This window comes from Numenius arquata, unplaced genomic scaffold (genome assembly GCF_964106895.1).
Source record: "Numenius arquata unplaced genomic scaffold, bNumArq3.hap1.1 HAP1_SCAFFOLD_43, whole genome shotgun sequence".
Taxonomy (NCBI): domain Eukaryota; kingdom Metazoa; phylum Chordata; class Aves; order Charadriiformes; family Scolopacidae; genus Numenius; species Numenius arquata.
The window spans coordinates 63,403-84,536 of record NW_027415386.1 but is presented as its reverse complement, the minus strand read 5'-3'; positions in this window follow the sequence as shown (position 1 = coordinate 84,536).

Genomic DNA, 21,134 nt, shown 5'->3' with positions numbered 1-21,134 from the left:
TTTCCCAGCACCGGCCTCCAATATTCCGAACATCCTGGCCTGGCTCCCACAGCCAAGGTGGCAGCCAGAACAACTCTTGCTTTTTATGAACGCCTCTGGGAACTACTTGCCTTGCCACCCAGACTTTGGGGCTGCGGGCTTTCCTGGCCACTCTATCCTCAAAAGCACCTTTTTTCATATTTCCCAGCACTGGCCTCCAATATTCCGAACATCCGGAGCTGACTCCCACAGCCAAGGTGGCAGCCAGAACAACTCTTGCTTTTTAGGAACACCTCTGGGAACTACTTGCCTTGCCACCCAGACTTTGGGGCTGCGGGCTTTCCTGGCCACTCTATCCTCAAAAGCACCTTTTTTCATATTTCCCAGCTCTGGCCTCCAATATTCCGAACATCCTGGCCTGGCTCCCACAGCCAAGGTGGCAGCCAGAACAACTCTTGTTTTCTTTCAAGGACTCTGGGAATTACTTGCATTGCCACCCAGACTTTGGGGCTGCGGGCTTTCCTGGCCACTCTATCCTCAAAAGCACCTTTTTTCATATTTCCCAGCACCGGCCTCCAATATTCCGAACATCCGGAGCTGACTCCCACAGCCAAGGTGGCAGCCAGAACAACTCTTGTTTTCTTTCAAGGACTCTGGGAATTACTTGCATTGCCACCCAGACTTTGGGGCTGCGGGCTTTCCTGGCCACTCTATCCTCAAAAGCACCTTTTTTCATATTTCCCAGCACCGGCTTCCAATATTCCGAACATCCTGGCCTGGCTCCCACAGCCAAGGTGGCAGCCAGAACAACTCTTGTTTTCTTTCAAGGACTCTGGGAATTACTTGCATTGCCACCCAGACTTTGGGGCTGCGGGCTTTCCTGGCCACTCTATCCTCAAAAGCACCTTTTTTCACTTTATCCCAGCACCGGCCTCCAATATGCCGGACATCCTGGCCTGGCTCCCACAGCAAAGGTGGCAGCCCAAACAACTCTTGCTTTTTATGAACGCCTCTGGGAACTCCTTGCATTGCCACCCAGACTTTGGGGCTGCGGGCTTTCCTGGCCACTCTGTCCTCAAAAGTACTTTTTTTTCAATTTTTCCCATCACCGGCCTCCAATATGCCGGACATCCTGGCCTGGCTCCCACAGCCAAGGTGGCAGCCAGAACAACTCTTGTTTTCTTTCAAGGACTCTGGGAACTACTTGCATTGCCACCCAGACTTTGGGGCTGCGGGCTTTCCTGGCCACTCTATCCTCAAAAACACCTTTTTTCATATTTCCCAGCACCGGCCTCCAATATGCCGGACATCCTGGCCTGGCTCCCACAGCAAAGGTGGCAGCCCAAACAACTCATGCTTTTTATGAACGCCTCTGGGAACTACTTGCCTTGCCACCCAGACTTTGGGGCTGCGGGCTTTCCTGGCCACTCTATCCTCAAAAGCACCTTTTTTCATATTTCCCAGCACCGGCCTCCAATATGCCGAACATCCGGAGCTGACTCCCACAGCCAAGGTGGCAGCCAGAACAACTCTTGTTTTCTTTCAAGGACTCTGGGAATTACTTGCCTTGCCACCCAGACTTTGGGGCTGTGGGCTTTCCTGGCCACTCTATCCTCAAAAGCACCTTTTTTCATATTTCCCAGCACTGGCCTCCAATATTCCGAACATCCTGGCCTGGCTCCCACAGCCAAGGTGGCAGCCAGAACAACTCTTGCTTTTTATGAACACCTCTGGGAACTACTTGCTTTGCCACCCAGACTTTGGGGCTGCGGGCTTTCCTGGCCACTCTATCCTCAAAAGCACCTTTTTTCATATTTCCCAGCACTGGCCTCCAATATTCCGAACATCTGGAGCTGACTCCCACAGCCAAGGTGGCAGCCAGAACAACTCTTGTTTTCTTTCAAGGACTCTGGGAACTACTTGCCTTGCCACCCAGACTTTGGGTCTGCGGGCTTTCCTGGCCACTCTATCCTCAAAAGCACCTTTTTTCATATTTCCCAGCACCGGCCTCCAATATTCCGAACATCCTGGCCTGGCTCCCACAGCCAAGGTGGCAGCCAGAACAACTCTTGCTTTTTATGAACGCCTCTGGGAACTACTTGCCTTGCCACCCAGACTTTGGGGCTGCGGGCTTTCCTGGCCACTCTATCCTCAAAAGCACCTTTTTTCATATTTCCCAGCACCGGCCTCCAATATTCCGAACATCCGGAGCTGACTCCCACAGCCAAGGTGGCAGCCAGAACAACTCTTGTTTTCTTGCAAGGACTCTGGGAATTACTTGCCTTGCCACCCAGACTTTGGGGCTGCGGGCTTTCCTGGCCACTCTATCCTCAAAAGCACCTTTTTTCATATTTCCCAGCACCGGCTTCCAATATTCCAAACATCCTGGCCTGGCTCCCACAGCCAAGGTGGCAGCCAGAACAACTCTTGTTTTCTTTCAAGGACTCTGGGAACTACTTGCCTTGCCACCCAGACTTTGGGGCTGCGGGCTTTCCTGGCCACTCTATCCTCAAAAGCACCTTTTTTCATATTTCCCAGCACCGGCCTCCAATATTCCGAACATCCTGGCCTGGCTCCCACAGCCAAGGTGGCAGCCAGAACAACTCTTGTTTTCTTTCAAGGACTCTGGGAACTACTTGCCTTGCCACCCAGACTTTGGGGCTGCGGGCTTTCCTGGCCACTCTATCCTCAAAAGCACCTTTTTTCATATTTCCCAGCACTGGCCTCCAATATTCCGAACATCCGGAGCTGACTCCCACAGCCAAGGTGGCAGCCAGAACAACTCTTGCTTTTTAGGAACACCTCTGGGAACTACTTGCCTTGCCACCCAGACTTTGGGGCTGCGGGCTTTCCTGGCCACTCTATCCTCAAAAGCACCTTTTTTCATATTTCCCAGCTCTGGCCTCCAATATTCCGAACATCCTGGCCTGGCTCCCACAGCCAAGGTGGCAGCCAGAACAACTCTTGTTTTCTTTCAAGGACTCTGGGAATTACTTGCATTGCCACCCAGACTTTGGGGCTGCGGGCTTTCCTGGCCACTCTATCCTCAAAAGCACCTTTTTTCATATTTCCCAGCACCGGCCTCCAATATTCCGAACATCCGGAGCTGACTCCCACAGCCAAGGTGGCAGCCAGAACAACTCTTGTTTTCTTTCAAGGACTCTGGGAATTACTTGCCTTGCCACCCAGACTTTGGGGCTGCGGGCTTTCCTGGCCTCTCTATCCTCAAAAGCACCTTTTTTCATATTTCCCAGCACCGGCCTCCAATATTCCAAACATCCGGAGCTGACTCCCACAGCCAAGGTGGCAGCCAGAACAACTCTTGTTTTCTTTCAAGGACTCTGGGAATTACTTGCCTTGCCACCCAGACTTTGGGGCTGCGGGCTTTCCTGGCCACTCTATCCTCAAAAGCACCTTTTTTCATATTTCCCAGCACCGGCTTCCAATATTCCGAACATCCTGGCCTGGCTCCCACAGCAAAGGTGCCAGCCAGAAAAACTCTTGCTTTTTATGAACACCTCTGGGAACTACTTGCCTTGCCACCCAGACTTTGGGGCTGCGGGCTTTCCTGGCCACTCTATCCTCAAAAGCACCTTTTTTCATATTTCCCAGCTCCGGCCTCCAATATGCCAAACATCCTGGCCTGGCTCCCACAGCCAAGGTGGCAGCCAGAACAACTCTTGTTTTCTTTCAAGGACTCTGGGAATTACTTGCCTTGCCACCCAGACTTTGGGGCTGCGGGCTTTCCTGGCCACTCTATCCTCAAAAGCACCTTTTTTCATATTTTCCAGCACTGCTCTCCAATATTCCGAACACCCGGAGCTGACTCCCACAGCCAAGGTGGCAGCCAGAACAACTCTTGCTTTTTATGAACACCTCTGGGAATTACTTGCCTTGCCACCCAGACTTTGGGGCTGCGGGCTTTCCTGGCCACTCTATCCTCAAAAGCACCTTTTTTCATATTTCCCAGCACCGGCCTCCAATATGCCGGACATCCTGGCCTGGCTCCCACAGCCAAGGTGGCAGCCCAAACAACTCTTGCTTTTTATGAACGCCTCTGGGAACTACTTGCCTTGCCACCCAGACTTTGGGGCTGCGGGCTTTCCTGGCCACTCTATCCTCAAAAGCACCTTTTTTCATATTTCCCAGCACTGGCCTCCAATATTCCGAACATCCGGAGCTGACACCCACAGCCAAGGTGGCAGCCAGAACAATTCTTGTTTTCTTTCAAGGACTCTGGGAACTACTTGCCTTGCCACCCAGACTTTGGGTCTGCGGGCTTTCCTGGCCACTCTATCCTCAAAAGCACCTTTTTTCATATTTCCCAGCTCCGGCCTCCAATATGCCGAACATCCTGGCCTGGCTCCCACAGCCAAGGTGGCAGCCAGAACAACTCTTGTTTTCTTTCAAGGACTCTGGGAACTACTTGCCTTGCCACCCAGACTTTGGGGCTGCGGGCTTTCTTGGCCACTCTATCCTCAAAAGCACCTTTTTTCACTTTATCCCAGCACCGGCCTCCAATATGCCGGACATCCTGGCCTGGCTCCCACAGCCAAGGTGGCAGCCCAAACAACTCTTGCTTTTTATGAACGCCTCTGGGAACTACTTGCCTTGCCACCCAGACTTTGGGGCTGCGGGCTTTCCTGGCCACTCTATCCTCAAAAGCACCTTTTTTCATATTTCCCAGCACTGGCCTCCAATATTCCGAACATCCGGAGCTGACTCCCACAGCCAAGGTGGCAGCCCGAACAACTCTTGTTTTCTTTCAAGGACTCTGGGAACTACTTGCATTGCCACCCAGACTTTGGGGCTGCGGGCTTTCCTGGCCACTCTATCCTCAAAAGCACCTTTTTTCATATTTCCCAGCACTGGCCTCCAATATTCCGAACATCCTGGCCTGGCTCCCACAGCCAAGGTGGCAGCCAGAAGAACTCTTGCTATTTATGAACACCTCTGGGAACTACTTGCTTTGCCACCCAGACTTTGGGGCTGCGGGCTTTCCTGGCCACTCTATCCTCAAAAGCACCTTTTTTCATATTTCCCAGCACCGGCTTCCAATATTCCGAACATCGTGGCCTGGCTCCCACAGCCAAGGTGGCAGCCAGAACAACTCTTGTTTTCTTTCAAGGACTCTGGGAACTACTTGCCTTGCCACCCAGACTTTGGGGCTGCGGGCTTTCCTGGCCACTCTATCCTCAAAAGCACCTTTTTTCATATTTCCCAGCTCCGGCCTCCAATATGCCGAACATCCTGGCCTGGCTCCCACAGCCAAGGTGGCAGCCAGAACAACTCTTGTTTTCTTTCAAGGACTCTGGGAACTACTTGCCTTGCCACCCAGACTTTGGGGCTGCAGGCTTTCCTGGCCACTCTATCCTCAAAAGCACCTTTTTTCATATTTCCCAGCACCGGCCTCCAATATGCCGGACATCCTGGCCTGGCTCCCACAGCCAAGGTGGCAGCCCAAACAACTCTTGCTTTTTATGAACGCCTCTGGGAACTACTTGCCTTGCCACCCAGACTTTGGGGCTGCGGGCTTTCCTGGCCACTCTATCCTCAAAAGCACCTTTTTTCATATTTCCCAGCACTGGCCTCCAATATTCCGAACATCCGGAGCTGACACCCACAGCCAAGGTGGCAGCCAGAACAATTCTTGTTTTCTTTCAAGGACTCTGGGAACTACTTGCCTTGCCACCCAGACTTTGGGTCTGCGGGCTTTCCTGGCCACTCTATCCTCAAAAGCACCTTTTTTCATATTTCCCAGCTCCGGCCTCCAATATGCCGAACATCCTGGCCTGGCTCCCACAGCCAAGGTGGCAGCCAGAACAACTCTTGTTTTCTTTCAAGGACTCTGGGAACTACTTGCCTTGCCACCCAGACTTTGGGGCTGCGGGCTTTCTTGGCCACTCTATCCTCAAAAGCACCTTTTTTCACTTTATCCCAGCACCGGCCTCCAATATGCCGGACATCCTGGCCTGGCTCCCACAGCCAAGGTGGCAGCCCAAACAACTCTTGCTTTTTATGAACGCCTCTGGGAACTACTTGCCTTGCCACCCAGACTTTGGGGCTGCGGGCTTTCCTGGCCACTCTATCCTCAAAAGCACCTTTTTTCATATTTCCCAGCACTGGCCTCCAATATTCCGAACATCCGGAGCTGACTCCCACAGCCAAGGTGGCAGCCCGAACAACTCTTGTTTTCTTTCAAGGACTCTGGGAACTACTTGCATTGCCACCCAGACTTTGGGGCTGCGGGCTTTCCTGGCCACTCTATCCTCAAAAGCACCTTTTTTCATATTTCCCAGCACTGGCCTCCAATATTCCGAACATCCTGGCCTGGCTCCCACAGCCAAGGTGGCAGCCAGAAGAACTCTTGCTATTTATGAACACCTCTGGGAACTACTTGCTTTGCCACCCAGACTTTGGGGCTGCGGGCTTTCCTGGCCACTCTATCCTCAAAAGCACCTTTTTTCATATTTCCCAGCACCGGCTTCCAATATTCCGAACATCGTGGCCTGGCTCCCACAGCCAAGGTGGCAGCCAGAACAACTCTTGTTTTCTTTCAAGGACTCTGGGAACTACTTGCCTTGCCACCCAGACTTTGGGGCTGCGGGCTTTCCTGGCCACTCTATCCTCAAAAGCACCTTTTTTCATATTTCCCAGCTCCGGCCTCCAATATGCCGAACATCCTGGCCTGGCTCCCACAGCCAAGGTGGCAGCCAGAACAACTCTTGTTTTCTTTCAAGGACTCTGGGAACTACTTGCCTTGCCACCCAGACTTTGGGGCTGCGGGCTTTCTTGGCCACTCTATCCTCAAAAGCACCTTTTTTCACTTTATCCCAGCACCGGCCTCCAATATGCCGGACATCCTGGCCTGGCTCCCACAGCCAAGGTGGCAGCCAGAACAACTCTTGCTTTTTATGAACACCTCTGGGAACTACTTGCATTGCCACCCAGACTTTGGGGCTGCGGGCTTTCCTGGCCACTCTATCCTCAAAAGCACCTTTTTTCATATTTCCCAGCACCGGCCTCCAATATGCCGAACATCCTGGCCTGGCTCCCACAGCCAAGGTGGCAGCCAGAACAACTCTTGTTTTCTTTCAAGGACTCTGGGAACTACTTGCCTTGCCACCCAGACTTTGGGGCTGCGGGCTTTCCTGGCCACTCTATCCTCAAAAGCACCTTTTTTCATATTTCCCAGCACTGGTCTCCAATATTCCGAACATCCGGAGCTGACTCCCACAGCCAAGGTGGCAGCCAGAACAACTCTTGTTTTCTTTCAAGGACTCTGGGAACTACTTGCATTTCCACCCAGACTTTGGGGCTGCAGGCTTTCCTGGCCACTCTATCCTCAAAAGCACCTTTTTTCATATTTCCCAGCTCCGGCCTCCAATATGCCGAACATCCTGGCCTGGCTCCCACAGCCAAGGTTGCAGCCAGAACAGCTCTTGTTTTCTTTCAAGGACTCTGGGAACTACTTGCATTGCCACCCAGACTTTGGGGCTGCGGGCTTTCTTGGCCACTCTATCCTCAAAAGCACCTTTTTTCACTTTATCCCAGCACCAGCCTCCAATATGCCGGACATCCTGGCCTGGCTCCCACAGCCAAGGTGGCAGCCCAAACAACTCTTGCTTTTTATGAACGCCTCTGGGAACTACTTGCCTTGCCACCCAGACTTTGGGGCTGCGGGCTTTCCTAGCCACTCTATCCTCAAAAGCACCTTTTTTCATATTTCCCAGCACCGGCCTCCAATATTCCGAACATCCGGAGCTGACTCCCACAGCCAAGGTGGCAGCCAGAACAACTCTTGTTTTCTTGCAAGGACTCTGGGAATTACTTGCCTTGCCACCCAGACTTTGGGGCTGCGGGCTTTCCTGGCCACTCTATCCTCAAAAGCACCTTTTTTCATATTTCCCAGCACCGGCCTCCAATATTCCGAACATCCGGAGCTGACTCCCACAGCCAAGGTGGCAGCCAGAACAACTCTTGTTTTCTTTCAAGGACTCTGGGAACTACTTGCCTTGCCACCCAGACTTTGGGGCTGCGGGCTTTCCTGGCCACTCTATCCTCAAAAGCACCTTTTTTCATATTTCCCAGCACCGGCCTCCAATATGCCGGACATCCTGGCCTGGCTCCCACAGCCAAGGTGGCAGCCAGAACAACTCTTGCTTTTTATGAACCCCTCTGGGAACTACTTGCCTTGCCACCCAGACTTTGGGGCTGCGGGCTTTCCTGGCCACTCTATCCTCAAAAGCACCTTTTTTCATATTTCCCAGCTCTGGCCTCCAATATTCCGAACATCCTGGCCTGGCTCCCACAGCCAAGGTGGCAGCCAGAACAACTCTTGTTTTCTTTCAAGGACTCTGGGAATTACTTGCATTGCCACCCAGACTTTGGGGCTGCGGGCTTTCCTGGCCACTCTATCCTCAAAAGCACCTTTTTTCATATTTCCCAGCACTGGTCTCCAATATTCCGAACATCCGGAGCTGACTCCCACAGCCAAGGTGGCAGCCCGAACAACTCTTGTTTTCTTTCAAGGACTCTGGGAACTACTTGCATTTCCACCCAGACTTTGGGGCTGCAGGCTTTCCTGGCCACTCTATCCTCAAAAGCACCTTTTTTCATATTTCCCAGCTCCGGCCTCCAATATGCCGAACATCCTGGCCTGGCTCCCACAGCCAAGGTGGCAGCCAGAACAGCTCTTGTTTTCTTTCAAGGACTCTGGGAACTACTTGCCTTGCCACCCAGACTTTGGGGCTGCGGGCTTTCTTGGCCACTCTATCCTCAAAAGCACCTTTTTTCACTTTATCCCAGCACCGGCCTCCAATATGCCGGACATCCTGGCCTGGCTCCCACAGCCAAGGTGGCAGCCAGAACAACTCTTGCTTTTTATGAACGCCTCTGGGAACTACTTGCCTTGCCACCCAGACTTTGGGGCTGCGGGCTTTCCTGGCCACTCTATCCTCAAAAGCACCTTTTTTCATATTTCCCAGCACTGGCCTCCAATATTCCGAACATCCGGAGCTGACTCCCACAGCCAAGGTGGCAGCCAGAACAACTCTTGTTTTCTTTCAAGGACTCTGGGAATTACTTGCCTTGCCACCCAGACTTTGGGGCTGCGGGCTTTCCTGGCCACTCTATCCTCAAAAGCACCTTTTTTCATATTTCCCAGCACCGGCCTCCAATATTCCGAACATCCGGAGCTGACTCCCACAGCCAAGGTGGCAGCCAGAACAACTCTTGTTTTCTTTCAAGGACTCTGGGAATTACTTGCATTGCCACCCAGACTTTGGGGCTGCGGGCTTTCCTGGCCACTCTATCCTCAAAAGCACCTTTTTTCATATTTCCCAGCACCGGCCTCCAATATGCCGGACATCCTGGCCTGGCTCCCACAGCCAAGGTGGCAGCCAGAACAACTCTTGCTTTTTATGAACACCTCTGGGAACTACTTGCCTTGCCACCCAGACTTTGGGGCTGCGGGCTTTCCTGGCCACTCTATCCTCAAAAGCACCTTTTTTCATATTTCCCAGCACCGGCCTCCAATATTCCGAACATCCGGAGCTGACTCCCACAGCCAAGGTGGCAGGCAGAACAACTCTTGTTTTCTTTCAAGGACTCTGGGAATTACTTGCCTTGCCACCCAGACTTTGGGGCTGCGGGCTTTCCTGGCCACTCTATCCTCAAAAGCACCTTTTTTCATATTTCCCAGCACCGGCCTCCAATATTCCGAACATCCGGAGCTGACTCCCACAGCAAAGGTGGCAGCCAGAACAACTCTTGTTTTCTTTCAAGGACTCTGGGAATTACTTGCATTGCCACCCAGACTTTGGGGCTGCGGGCTTTCCTGGCCACTCTATCCTCAAAAGCACCTTTTTTCATATTTCCCAGCACCGGCCTCCAATCTGCCGGACATCCTGGCCTGGCTCCCACAGCCAAGGTGGCAGCCAGAACAACTCTTGCTTTTTATGAACACCTCTGGGAACTACTTGCATTGCCACCCAGACTTTGGGGCTGCGGGCTTTCCTGGCCACTCTATCCTCAAAAGCACCTTTTTTCATATTTCCCAGCTCCGGCCTCCAATATGCCGGACATCCTGGCCTGGCTCCCACAGCCAAGGTGGCAGCCAGAACAACTCTTGCTTTTTATGAACACCTCTGGGAACTACTTGCTTTGCCACCCAGACTTTGGGGCTGCGGGCTTTCCTGGCCACTCTATCCTCAAAAGCACCTTTTTTCATATTTCCCAGCACTGGCCTCCAATATTCCGAACATCTGGAGCTGACTCCCACAGCCAAGGTGGCAGCCAGAACAACTGTTGTTTTCTTTCAAGGACTCTGGGAACTACTTGCCTTGCCACCCAGACTTTGGGTCTGCGGGCTTTCCTGGCCACTCTATCCTCAAAAGCACCTTTTTTCATATTTCCCAGCACCGGCCTCCAATATTCCGAACATCCTGGCCTGGCTCCCACAGCCAAGGTGGCAGCCAGAACAACTCTTGCTTTTTATGAACACCTCTGGGAACTACTTGCCTTGCCACCCAGACTTTGGGGCTGCGGGCTTTCCTGGCCACTCTATCCTCAAAAGCACCTTTTTTCATATTTCCCAGCACTGGCCTCCAATATTCCGAACATCCGGAGCTGACTCCCACAGCCAAGGTGGCAGCCAGAACAACTCTTGCTTTTTATGAACACCTCTGGGAACTACTTGCCTTGCCACCCAGACTTTGGGGCTGCGGGCTTTCCTGGCCACTCTATCCTCAAAAGCACCTTTTTTCATATTTCCCAGGTCTGGCCTCCAATATGCCGAACATCCTGGCCTGGCTCCCACAGCCAAGGTGGCAGCCAGAACAACTCTTGTTTTCTTTCAAGGACTCTGGGAACTACTTGCCTTGCCACCCAGACTTTTGGGCTGCGGGCTTTCCTGGCCACTCTATCCTCAAAAGCACCTTTTTTCACATTTCCCAGCACCGGCTTCCAATATTCCGAACATCCGGAGCTGACTCCCACAGCCAAGGTGGCAGCCAGAACAACTCTTGTTTTCTTTCAAGGACTCTGGGAATTACTTGCATTGCCACCCAGACTTTGGGGCTGCGGGCTTTCCTGGCCACTCTATCCTCAAAAGCACCTTTTTTCATATTTCCCAGCACCGGCTTCCAATATTCCGAACATCCTGGCCTGGCTCCCACAGCCAAGGTGGCAGCCAGAACAACTCTTGTTTTCTTTCAACGACTCTGGGAATTACTTGCCTTGCCACCCAGACTTTGGGGCTGCGGGCTTTCCTGGCCACTCTATCCTCAAAAGCACCTTTTTTCACTTTATCCCAGCACCGGCCTCCAATATGCCGGACATCCTGGCCTGGCTCCCACAGCCAAGGTGGCAGCCCAAACAACTCTTGCTTTTTATGAACACCTCTGGGAACTACTTGCATTGCCACCCAGACTTTGGGGCTGCGGGCTTTCCTGGCCACTCTATCCTCAAAAGTACTTTTTTTTCACTTTTTCCCATCACCGGCCTCCAATATGCCGAACATCCTGGCCTGGCTCCCACAGCCAAGGTGGCAGCCAGAACAACTCTTGTTTTCTTTCAAGGACTCTGGGAACTACTTGCCTTGCCACCCAGACTTTGGGGCTGCGGGCTTTCCTGGCCACTCTATCCTCAAAAGCACCTTTTTTCATATTTCCCAGCACCGGCCTCCAATATGCCGGACATCCTGGCCTGGCTCCCACAGCCAAGGTGGCAGCCCAAACAACTCTTGCTTTTTATGAACACCTCTGGGAACTACTTGCCTTGCCACCCAGACTTTGGGGCTGCGGGCTTTCCTGGCCACTCTATCCTCAAAAGCACCTTTTTTCATATTTCCCAGCACCGGCCTCCAATATTCCGAACATCCGGAGCTGACTCCCACAGCCAAGGTGGCAGCCCGAACAACTCTTGTTTTCTTTCAAGGACTCTGGGAATTACTTGCATTGCCACCCAGACTTTGGGGCTGCGGGCTTTCCTGGCCACTCTATCCTCAAAAGCACCTTTTTTCATATTTCCCAGCACTGGCCTCCAATATGCCGAACATCCTGGCCTGGCTCCCACAGCCAAGGTGGCAGCCAGAACAACTCTTGTTTTCTTTCAAGGACTCTGGGAACTACTTGCCTTGCCACCCAGACTTTGGGTCTGCGGGCTTTCCTGGCCACTCTATCCTCAAAAGCACCTTTTTTCATATTTCCCAGCACTGGCCTCCAATATTCCGAACATCCTGGCCTGGCTCCCACAGCCAAGGTGGCAGCCAGAACAACTCTTGCTTTTTATGAACACCTCTGGGAACTACTTGCCTTGCCACCCAGACTTTGGAGCTGCGGGCTTTCCTGGCCACTCTATCCTCAAAAGCACCTTTTTTCATATTTCCCAGCACCGGCCTCCAATATGCCGGACATCCTGGCCTGGCTCCCACAGCCAAGGTGGCAGCCAGAACAACTCTTGCTTTTTATGAACACCTCTGGGAACTACTTGCATTGCCACCCAGACTTTGGGGCTGCGGGCTTTCCTGGCCACTCTATCCTCAAAAGCACCTTTTTTCATATTTCCCAGCTCCGGCCTCCAATATGCCGAACATCCTGGCCTGGCTCCCACAGCCAAGGTGGCAGCCAGAACAACTCTTGTTTTCTTTCAAGGACTCTGGGAACTACTTGCCTTGCCACCCAGACTTTGGGGCTGCGGGCTTTCTTGGCCACTCTATCCTCAAAAGCACCTTTTTTCACTTTATCCCAGCACCGGCCTCCAATATGCCGGACATCCTGGCCTGGATCCCACAGCAAAGGTGGCAGCCCAAACAACTCTTGCTTTTTATGAACGCCTCTGGGAACTACTTGCATTGCCACCCAGACTTTGGGGCTGCGGGCTTTCCTGGCCTCTCTATCCTCAAAAGTACTTTTTTTTCAATTTTTCCCATCACCGGCCTCCAATATGCCGAACATGCTGGCCTGGCTCCCACAGCCAAGGTGGCAGCCAGAACAACTCTTGTTTTCTTTCAAGGACTCTGGGAACTACTTGCATTGCCACCCAGACTTTGGGGCTGCGGGCTTTCCTGGCCACTCTATCCTCAAAAGCACCTTTTTTCACTTAATCCTAGCACCGGCCTCCAATATTCCGAACATCCTGGCCTGGCTCCCACAGCCAAGGTGGCAGCCCAAAGAACTCTTGCTTTTTATGAACGCCTCTGGGAACTACTTGCCTTGCCACCCAGACTTTGGGGCTGCGGGCTTTCCTGGCCACTCTATCCTCAAAAGCACCTTTTTTCATATTTCCCAGCTCCGGCCTCCAATATTCTGAACATCCTGGCCTGGCTCCCACAGCCAAGGTGGCAGCCAGAACAACTCTTGTTTTCTTTCAAGGACTCTGGGAACTACTTGCATTGCCACCCAGACTATGGGGCTGCGGGCTTTCCTGGACACTCTATCATCAAAGGCACCTTTTTTCACTTAATCCTAGCACCTGCCTCCAATATTCCGAACATCCTGGCCTGGCTCCCACAGCAAAGGTGGCAGCCCAAACAACTCTTGCTTTTTATGAACACCTCTGGGAACTACTTGCATTGCCACCCAGACTTTGGGGCTGCGGGCTTTCCTGGCCACTCTATCCTCAAAAGCACCTTTTTTCATATTTCCCAGCACTGGCCTCCAATATGCCGAACATCTGGAGCTGACTCCAACAGCCAAGGTGGCAGCCAGAACAACTCCTGTTTTCTTTCAAGGACTCTGGGAATTACTTGCATTGCCACGCAGACTTTGGGGCTGCGGGCTTTCCTGGCCACTCTCTCCTCAAAAGCACCTTTTTTCATATTTCCCAGCTCCGGCCTCCAATATGCCAAACATCCGGAGCTGACTCCCACAGCAAAGGTGGCAGCCCAAACAACTCTTGCTTTTTATGAACACCTCTGGGAACTACTTGCATTGCCACCCAGACTTTGGGGCTGCGGGCTTTCCTGGCCTCTCTATCCTCAAAAGTACTTTTTTTTCACTTTTTCCCATCACCGGCCTCCAAGATTCCGAACATCCTGGCCTGGCTCCCACAGCCAAGGTGGCAGCCAGAACAACTCTTGTTTTCTTTCAAGGACTCTGGGAACTACTTGCCTTGCCACCCAGACTTTGGGGCTGCGGGCTTTCCTGGCCACTCTATCCTCAAAAGCACCTTTTTTCATATTTCCCAGCTCCGGCCTCCAATATTCTGAACATCCTGGCCTGGCTCCCACAGCCAAGGTGGCAGCCAGAACAACTCTTGTTTTCTTTCAAGGACTCTGGGAACTACTTGCATTGCCACCCAGACTATGGGGCTGCGGGCTTTCCTGGACACTCTATCCTCAAAGGCACCTTTTTTCACTTAATCCTAGCACCTGCCTCCAATATTCCGAACATCCTGGCCTGGCTCCCACAGCAAAGGTGGCAGCCCAAACAACTCTTGCTTTTTATGAACACCTCTGGGAACTACTTGCATTGCCACCCAGACTTTGGGGCTGCGGGCTTTCCTGGCCACTCTATCCTCAAAAGCACCTTTTTTCATATTTCCCAGCTCCGGCCTCCAATATGCCGAACATCTGGAGCTGACTCCAACAGCCAAGGTGGCAGCCAGAACAACTCCTGTTTTCTTTCAAGGACTCTGGGAATTACTTGCATTGCCACCCAGACTTTGGGGCTGCGGGCTTTCTTGGCCACTCTCTCCTCAAAAGCACCTTTTTTCATATTTCCCAGCACCGGCCTCCAATATGCCGAACATCCTGGCCTGGCTCCCACAGCCAAGGTGGCAGCCAGAACAACTCTTGCTTTTTATGAACACCTCTGGGAACTACTTGCATTGCCACCCAGACTTTGGGGCTGCGGGCTTTCCTGGCCACTCTATCCTCAAAAGTACCTTTTTTCATATTTCCCAGCACCGGCCTCCAATATGCCGAACATCCTGGCCTGGCTCCCACAGCCAAGGTGGCAGCCAGAATAACTCTTGTTTTCTTTCAAGGACTCTGGGAACTACTTGCCTTGCCACCCAGACTTTGGGGCTGCGGGCTTTCATGGCCACTCTATCCTCAAAGGCACCTTTTTTCACTTAATCCTAGCACCTGCCTCCAATATTCCGAACATCCTGGCCTGGCTCCCACAGTCAAGGTGGCAGCCAGAACAACTCTTGCTTTTCATGAACGCCTCTGGGAACTACTTGCATTGCCACCCAGACTTTGGGGCTGCGGGCTTTCCTGGCCTCTCTATCCTCAAAAGCACTTTCTTTTCACTTTTTCCCAGCTCCGGCCTCCAATATGCCGAACATCCTGGCCTGGCTCCCACAGCCAAGGTGGCAGCCAGAACAACTCTTGTTTTCTTTCAAGGACTCTGGGAACTACTTGCCTTGCCACCCAGACTTTGGGGCTGCGGGCTTTCCTGGCCACTCTATCCTCAAAAGCACCTTTTTTCATATTTCCCAGCACCGGCCTCCAATATTCCGAACATCCGGAGCTGACTCCCACAGCCAAGGTGGCAGGCAGAACAACTCTTGTTTTCTTTCAAGGACTCTGGGAATTACTTGCCTTGCCACCCAGACTTTGGGGCTGCGGGCTTTCCTGGCCACTCTATCCTCAAAAGCACCTTTTTTCATATTTCCCAGCACCGGCCTCCAATATTCCGAACATCCGGAGCTGACTCCCACAGCCAAGGTGGCAGCCAGAACAACTCTTGTTTTCTTTCAAGGACTCTGGGAATTACTTGCATTGCCACCCAGACTTTGGGGCTGCGGGCTTTCCTGGCCACTCTATCCTCAAAAGCACCTTTTTTCATATTTCCCAGCACCGGCCTCCAATCTGCCGGACATCCTGGCCTGGCTCCCACAGCCAAGGTGGCAGCCAGAACAACTCTTGCTTTTTATGAACACCTCTGGGAACTACTTGCATTGCCACCCAGACTTTGGGGCTGCGGGCTTTCCTGGCCACTCTATCCTCAAAAGCACCTTTTTTCATATTTCCCAGCTCCGGCCTCCAATATGCCGGACATCCTGGCCTGGCTCCCACAGCCAAGGTGGCAGCCAGAACAACTCTTGCTTTTTATGAACACCTCTGGGAACTACTTGCTTTGCCACCCAGACTTTGGGGCTGCGGGCTTTCCTGGCCACTCTATCCTCAAAAGCACCTTTTTTCATATTTCCCAGCACTGGCCTCCAATATTCCGAACATCTGGAGCTGACTCCCACAGCCAAGGTGGCAGCCAGAACAACTGTTGTTTTCTTTCAAGGACTCTGGGAACTACTTGCCTTGCCACCCAGACTTTGGGTCTGCGGGCTTTCCTGGCCACTCTATCCTCAAAAGCACCTTTTTTCATATTTCCCAGCACCGGCCTCCAATATTCCGAACATCCTGGCCTGGCTCCCACAGCCAAGGTGGCAGCCAGAACAACTCTTGCTTTTTATGAACACCTCTGGGAACTACTTGCCTTGCCACCCAGACTTTGGGGCTGCGGGCTTTCCTGGCCACTCTATCCTCAAAAGCACCTTTTTTCATATTTCCCAGCACTGGCCTCCAATATTCCGAACATCCGGAGCTGACTCCCACAGCCAAGGTGGCAGCCAGAACAACTCTTGCTTTTTATGAACACCTCTGGGAACTACTTGCCTTGCCACCCAGACTTTGGGGCTGCGGGCTTTCCTGGCCACTCTATCCTCAAAAGCACCTTTTTTCATATTTCCCAGGTCTGGCCTCCAATATGCCGAACATCCTGGCCTGGCTCCCACAGCCAAGGTGGCAGGCAGAACAACTCTTGTTTTCTTTCAAGGACTCTGGGAATTACTTGCCTTGCCACCCAGACTTTGGGTCTGCGGGCTTTCCTGGCCACTCTATCCTCAAAAGCACCTTTTTTCACATTTCCCAGCACCGGCTTCCAATATTCCGAACATCCGGAGCTGACTCCCACAGCCAAGGTGGCAGCCAGAACAACTCTTGTTTTCTTTCAAGGACTCTGGGAATTACTTGCATTGCCACCCAGACTTTGGGGCTGCGGGCTTTCCTGGCCACTCTATCCTCAAAAGCACCTTTTTTCATATTTCCCAGCACCGGCTTCCAATATTCCGAACATCCTGGCCTGGCTCCCACAGCCAAGGTGGCAGCCAGAACAACTCTTGTTTTCTTTCAACGACTCTGGGAATTACTTGCCTTGCCACCCAGACTTTGGGGCTGCGGGCTTTCCTGGCCACTCTATCCTCAAAAGCACCTTTTTTCACTTTATCCCAGCACCGGCCTCCAATATGCCGGACATCCTGGCCTGGCTCCCACAGCCAAGGTGGCAGCCCAAACAACTCTTGCTTTTTATGAACACCTCTGGGAACTACTTGCATTGCCACCCAGACTTTGGGGCTGCGGGCTTTCCTGGCCACTCTATCCTCAAAAGTACTTTTTTTTCACTTTTTCCCATCACCGGCCTCCAATATGCCGAACATCCTGGCCTGGCTCCCACAGCCAAGGTGGCAGCCAGAACAACTCTTGTTTTCTTTCAAGGACTCTGGGAACTACTTGCCTTGCCACCCAGACTTTGGGGCTGCGGGCTTTCCTGGCCACTCTATCCTCAAAAGCACCTTTTTTCATATTTCCCAGCACCGGCCTCCAATATGCCGGACATCCTGGCCTGGCTCCCACAGCCAAGGTGGCAGCCCAAACAACTCTTGCTTTTTATGAACACCTCTGGGAACTACTTGCCTTGCCACCCAGACTTTGGGGCTGCGGGCTTTCCTGGCCACTCTATCCTCAAAAGCACCTTTTTTCATATTTCCCAGCACCGGCCTCCAATATTCCGAACATCCGGAGCTGACTCCCACAGCCAAGGTGGCAGCCCGAACAACTCTTGTTTTCTTTCAAGGACTCTGGGAACTACTTGCCTTGCCACCCAGACTTTGGGGCTGCGGGCTTTCCTGGCCACTCTATCCTCAAAAGCACCTTTTTTCATATTTCCCAGCACTGGCCTCCAATATTCCGAACATCCTGGCCTGGCTCCCACAGCCAAGGTGGCAGCCAGAACAACTCTTGCTTTTTATGAACACCTCTGGGAACTACTTGCCTTGCCACCCAGACTTTGGAGCTGCGGGCTTTCCTGGCCACTCTATCCTCAAAAGCACCTTTTTTCATATTTCCCAGCACCGGCCTCCAATATGCCGGACATCCTGGCCTGGCTCCCACAGCCAAGGTGGCAGCCAGAACAACTCTTGCTTTTTATGAACGCCTCTGGGAACTACTTGCATTGCCACCCAGACTTTGGGGCTGCGGGCTTTCCTGGCCTCTCTATCCTCAAAAGTACTTTTTTTTCAATTTTTCCCATCACCGGCCTCCAATATGCCGAACATGCTGGCCTGGCTCCCACAGCCAAGGTGGCAGCCAGAACAACTCTTGTTTTCTTTCAAGGACTCTGGGAACTACTTGCCTTGCCACGCAGACTTTGGGGCTGCGGGCTTTCCTGGCCACTCTATCCTCAAAAGCACCTTTTTTCATATTTCCCAGCTCCGGCCTCCAATATTCTGAACATCCTGGCCTGGCTCCCACAGCCAAGGTGGCAGCCAGAACAACTCTTGTTTTCTTTCAAGGACTCTGGGAACTACTTGCATTGCCACCCAGACTATGGGGCTGCGGGCTTTCCTGGCCACTCTATCCTCAAAGGCACCTTTTTTCACTTAATCCTAGCACCTGCCTCCAATATTCCGAACATCCTGGCCTGGCTCCCACAGCAAAGGTGGCAGCCCAAACAACTCTTGCTTTTTATGAACACCTCTGGGAACTACTTGCATTGCCACCCAGACTTTGGGGCTGCGGGCTTTCCTGGCCACTCTATCCTCAAAAGCACCTTTTTTCATATTTCCCAGCACTGGCCTCCAATATGCCGAACATCTGGAGCTGACTCCAACAGCCAAGGTGGCAGCCAGAACAACTCCTGTTTTCTTTCAAGGACTCTGGGAATTACTTGCATTGCCACGCAGACTTTGGGGCTGCGGGCTTTCCTGGCCACTCTCTCCTCAAAAGTACTTTTTTTTCACTTTTTCCCATCACCAGCCTCCAATATGCCAAACATCCGGAGCTGACTCCCACAGCAAAGGTGGCAGCCCAAACAACTCTTGCTTTTTATGAACGCCTCTGGGAACTACTTGCATTGCCACCCAGACTTTGGGGCTGCGGGCTTTCCTGGCCTCTCTATCCTCAAAAGTACTTTTTTTTCACTTTTTCCCATCACCGGCCTCCAAGATTCCGAACATCCTGGCCTGGCTCCCACAGCCAAGGTGGCAGCCAGAACAACTCTTGTTTTCTTTCAAGGACTCTGGGAACTACTTGCCTTGCCACCCAGACTTTGGGGCTGCGGGCTTTCCTGGCCACTCTATCCTCAAAAGCACCTTTTTTCATATTTCCCAGCTCCGGCCTCCAATATTCTGAACATCCTGGCCTGGCTCCCACAGCCAAGGTGGCAGCCAGAACAACTCTTGTTTTCTTTCAAGGACTCTGGGAACTACTTGCATTGCCACCCAGACTATGGGGCTGCGGGCTTTCCTGGACACTCTATCCTCAAAGGCACCTTTTTTCACTTAATCCTAGCACCTGCCTCCAATATTCCGAACATCCTGGCCTGGCTCCCACAGCAAAGGTGGCAGCCCAAACAACTCTTGCTTTTTATGAACACCTCTGGGAACTACTTGCCTTGCCACCCAGACTTTGGGGCTGCGGGCTTTCCTGGCCACTCTATCCTCAAAAGCACCTTTTTTCATATTTCCCAGCTCCGGCCTCCAATATGCCGAACATCTGGAGCTGACTCCAACAGCCAAGGTGGCAGCCAGAACAACTCCTGTTTTCTTTCAAGGACTCTGGGAATTACTTGCATTGCCACCCAGACTTTGGGGCTGCGGGCTTTCTTGGCCACTCTCTCCTCAAAAGCACCTTTTTTCATATTTCCCAGCACCGGCCTCCAATATGCCGAACATCCTGGCCTGGCTCCCACAGCCAAGGTGGCAGCCAGAATAACTCTTGTTTTCTTTCAAGGACTCTGGGAACTACTTGCCTTGCCACCCAGACTTTGGGGCTGCGGGCTTTCATGGCCACTCTATCCTCAAAGGCACCTTTTTTCACTTAATCCTAGCACCTGCCTCCAATATTCCGAACATCCTGGCCTGGCTCCCACAGTCAAGGTGGCAGCCAGAACAACTCTTGCTTTTCATGAACGCCTCTGGGAACTACTTGCATTGCCACCCAGACTTTGGGGCTGCGGGCTTTCCTGGCCTCTCTATCCTCAAAAGTACTTTCTTTTCACTTTTTCCCAGCTCCGGCCTCCAATATGCCGAACATCCTGGCCTGGCTCCCACAGCCAAGGTGGCAGCCAGAACAACTCTTGTTTTCTTTCAAGGACTCTGGGAACTACTTGCCTTGCCACCCAGACTTTGGGGCTGCGGGCTTTCCTGGCCACTCTATCCTCAAAAGCACCTTTTTTCACTTAATCCTAGCACCGGCCTCCAATATTCCGAACATCCTGGCCTGGCTCCCACAGCCAAGGTGGCAGCCCAAAGAACTCTTGCTTTTTATGAACGCCTCTGGGAACTACTTGCCTTGCCACCCAGACTTTGGGGCTGCGGGCTTTCCTGGCCACTCTATCCTCAAAAGCACCTTTTTTCATATTTCCCAGCTCCGGCCTCCAATATTCTGAACATCCTGGCCTGGCTCCCACAGCCAAGGTGGCAGCCAGAACAACTCTTGTTTTCTTTCAAAGACTCTGGGAACTACTTGCATTGCCACCCAGACTATGGGGCTGCGGGCTTTCCTGGACACTCTATCATCAAAGGCACCTTTTTTCACTTAATCCTAGCACCTGCCTCCAATATTCCGAACATCCTGGCCTGGCTCCCACAGCAAAGGTGGCAGCCCAAACAACTCTTGCTTTTCATGAACGCCTCTGGGAACTACTTGCCTTGCCACCCAGACTTTGGGGCTGCGGGCTTTCCTGGCCACTCTATCCTCAAAAGTACTTTCTTTTCACTTTTTCCCAGCACCGGCCTCCAATATTCCGAACATCCGGAGCTGACTCCCACAGCCAAGGTGGCAGCCCGAACAACTCTTGTTTTCTTTCAAGGACTCTGGGAACTACTTGCCTTGCCACCCAGACTTTGGGGCTGCGGGCTTTCCTGGCCAC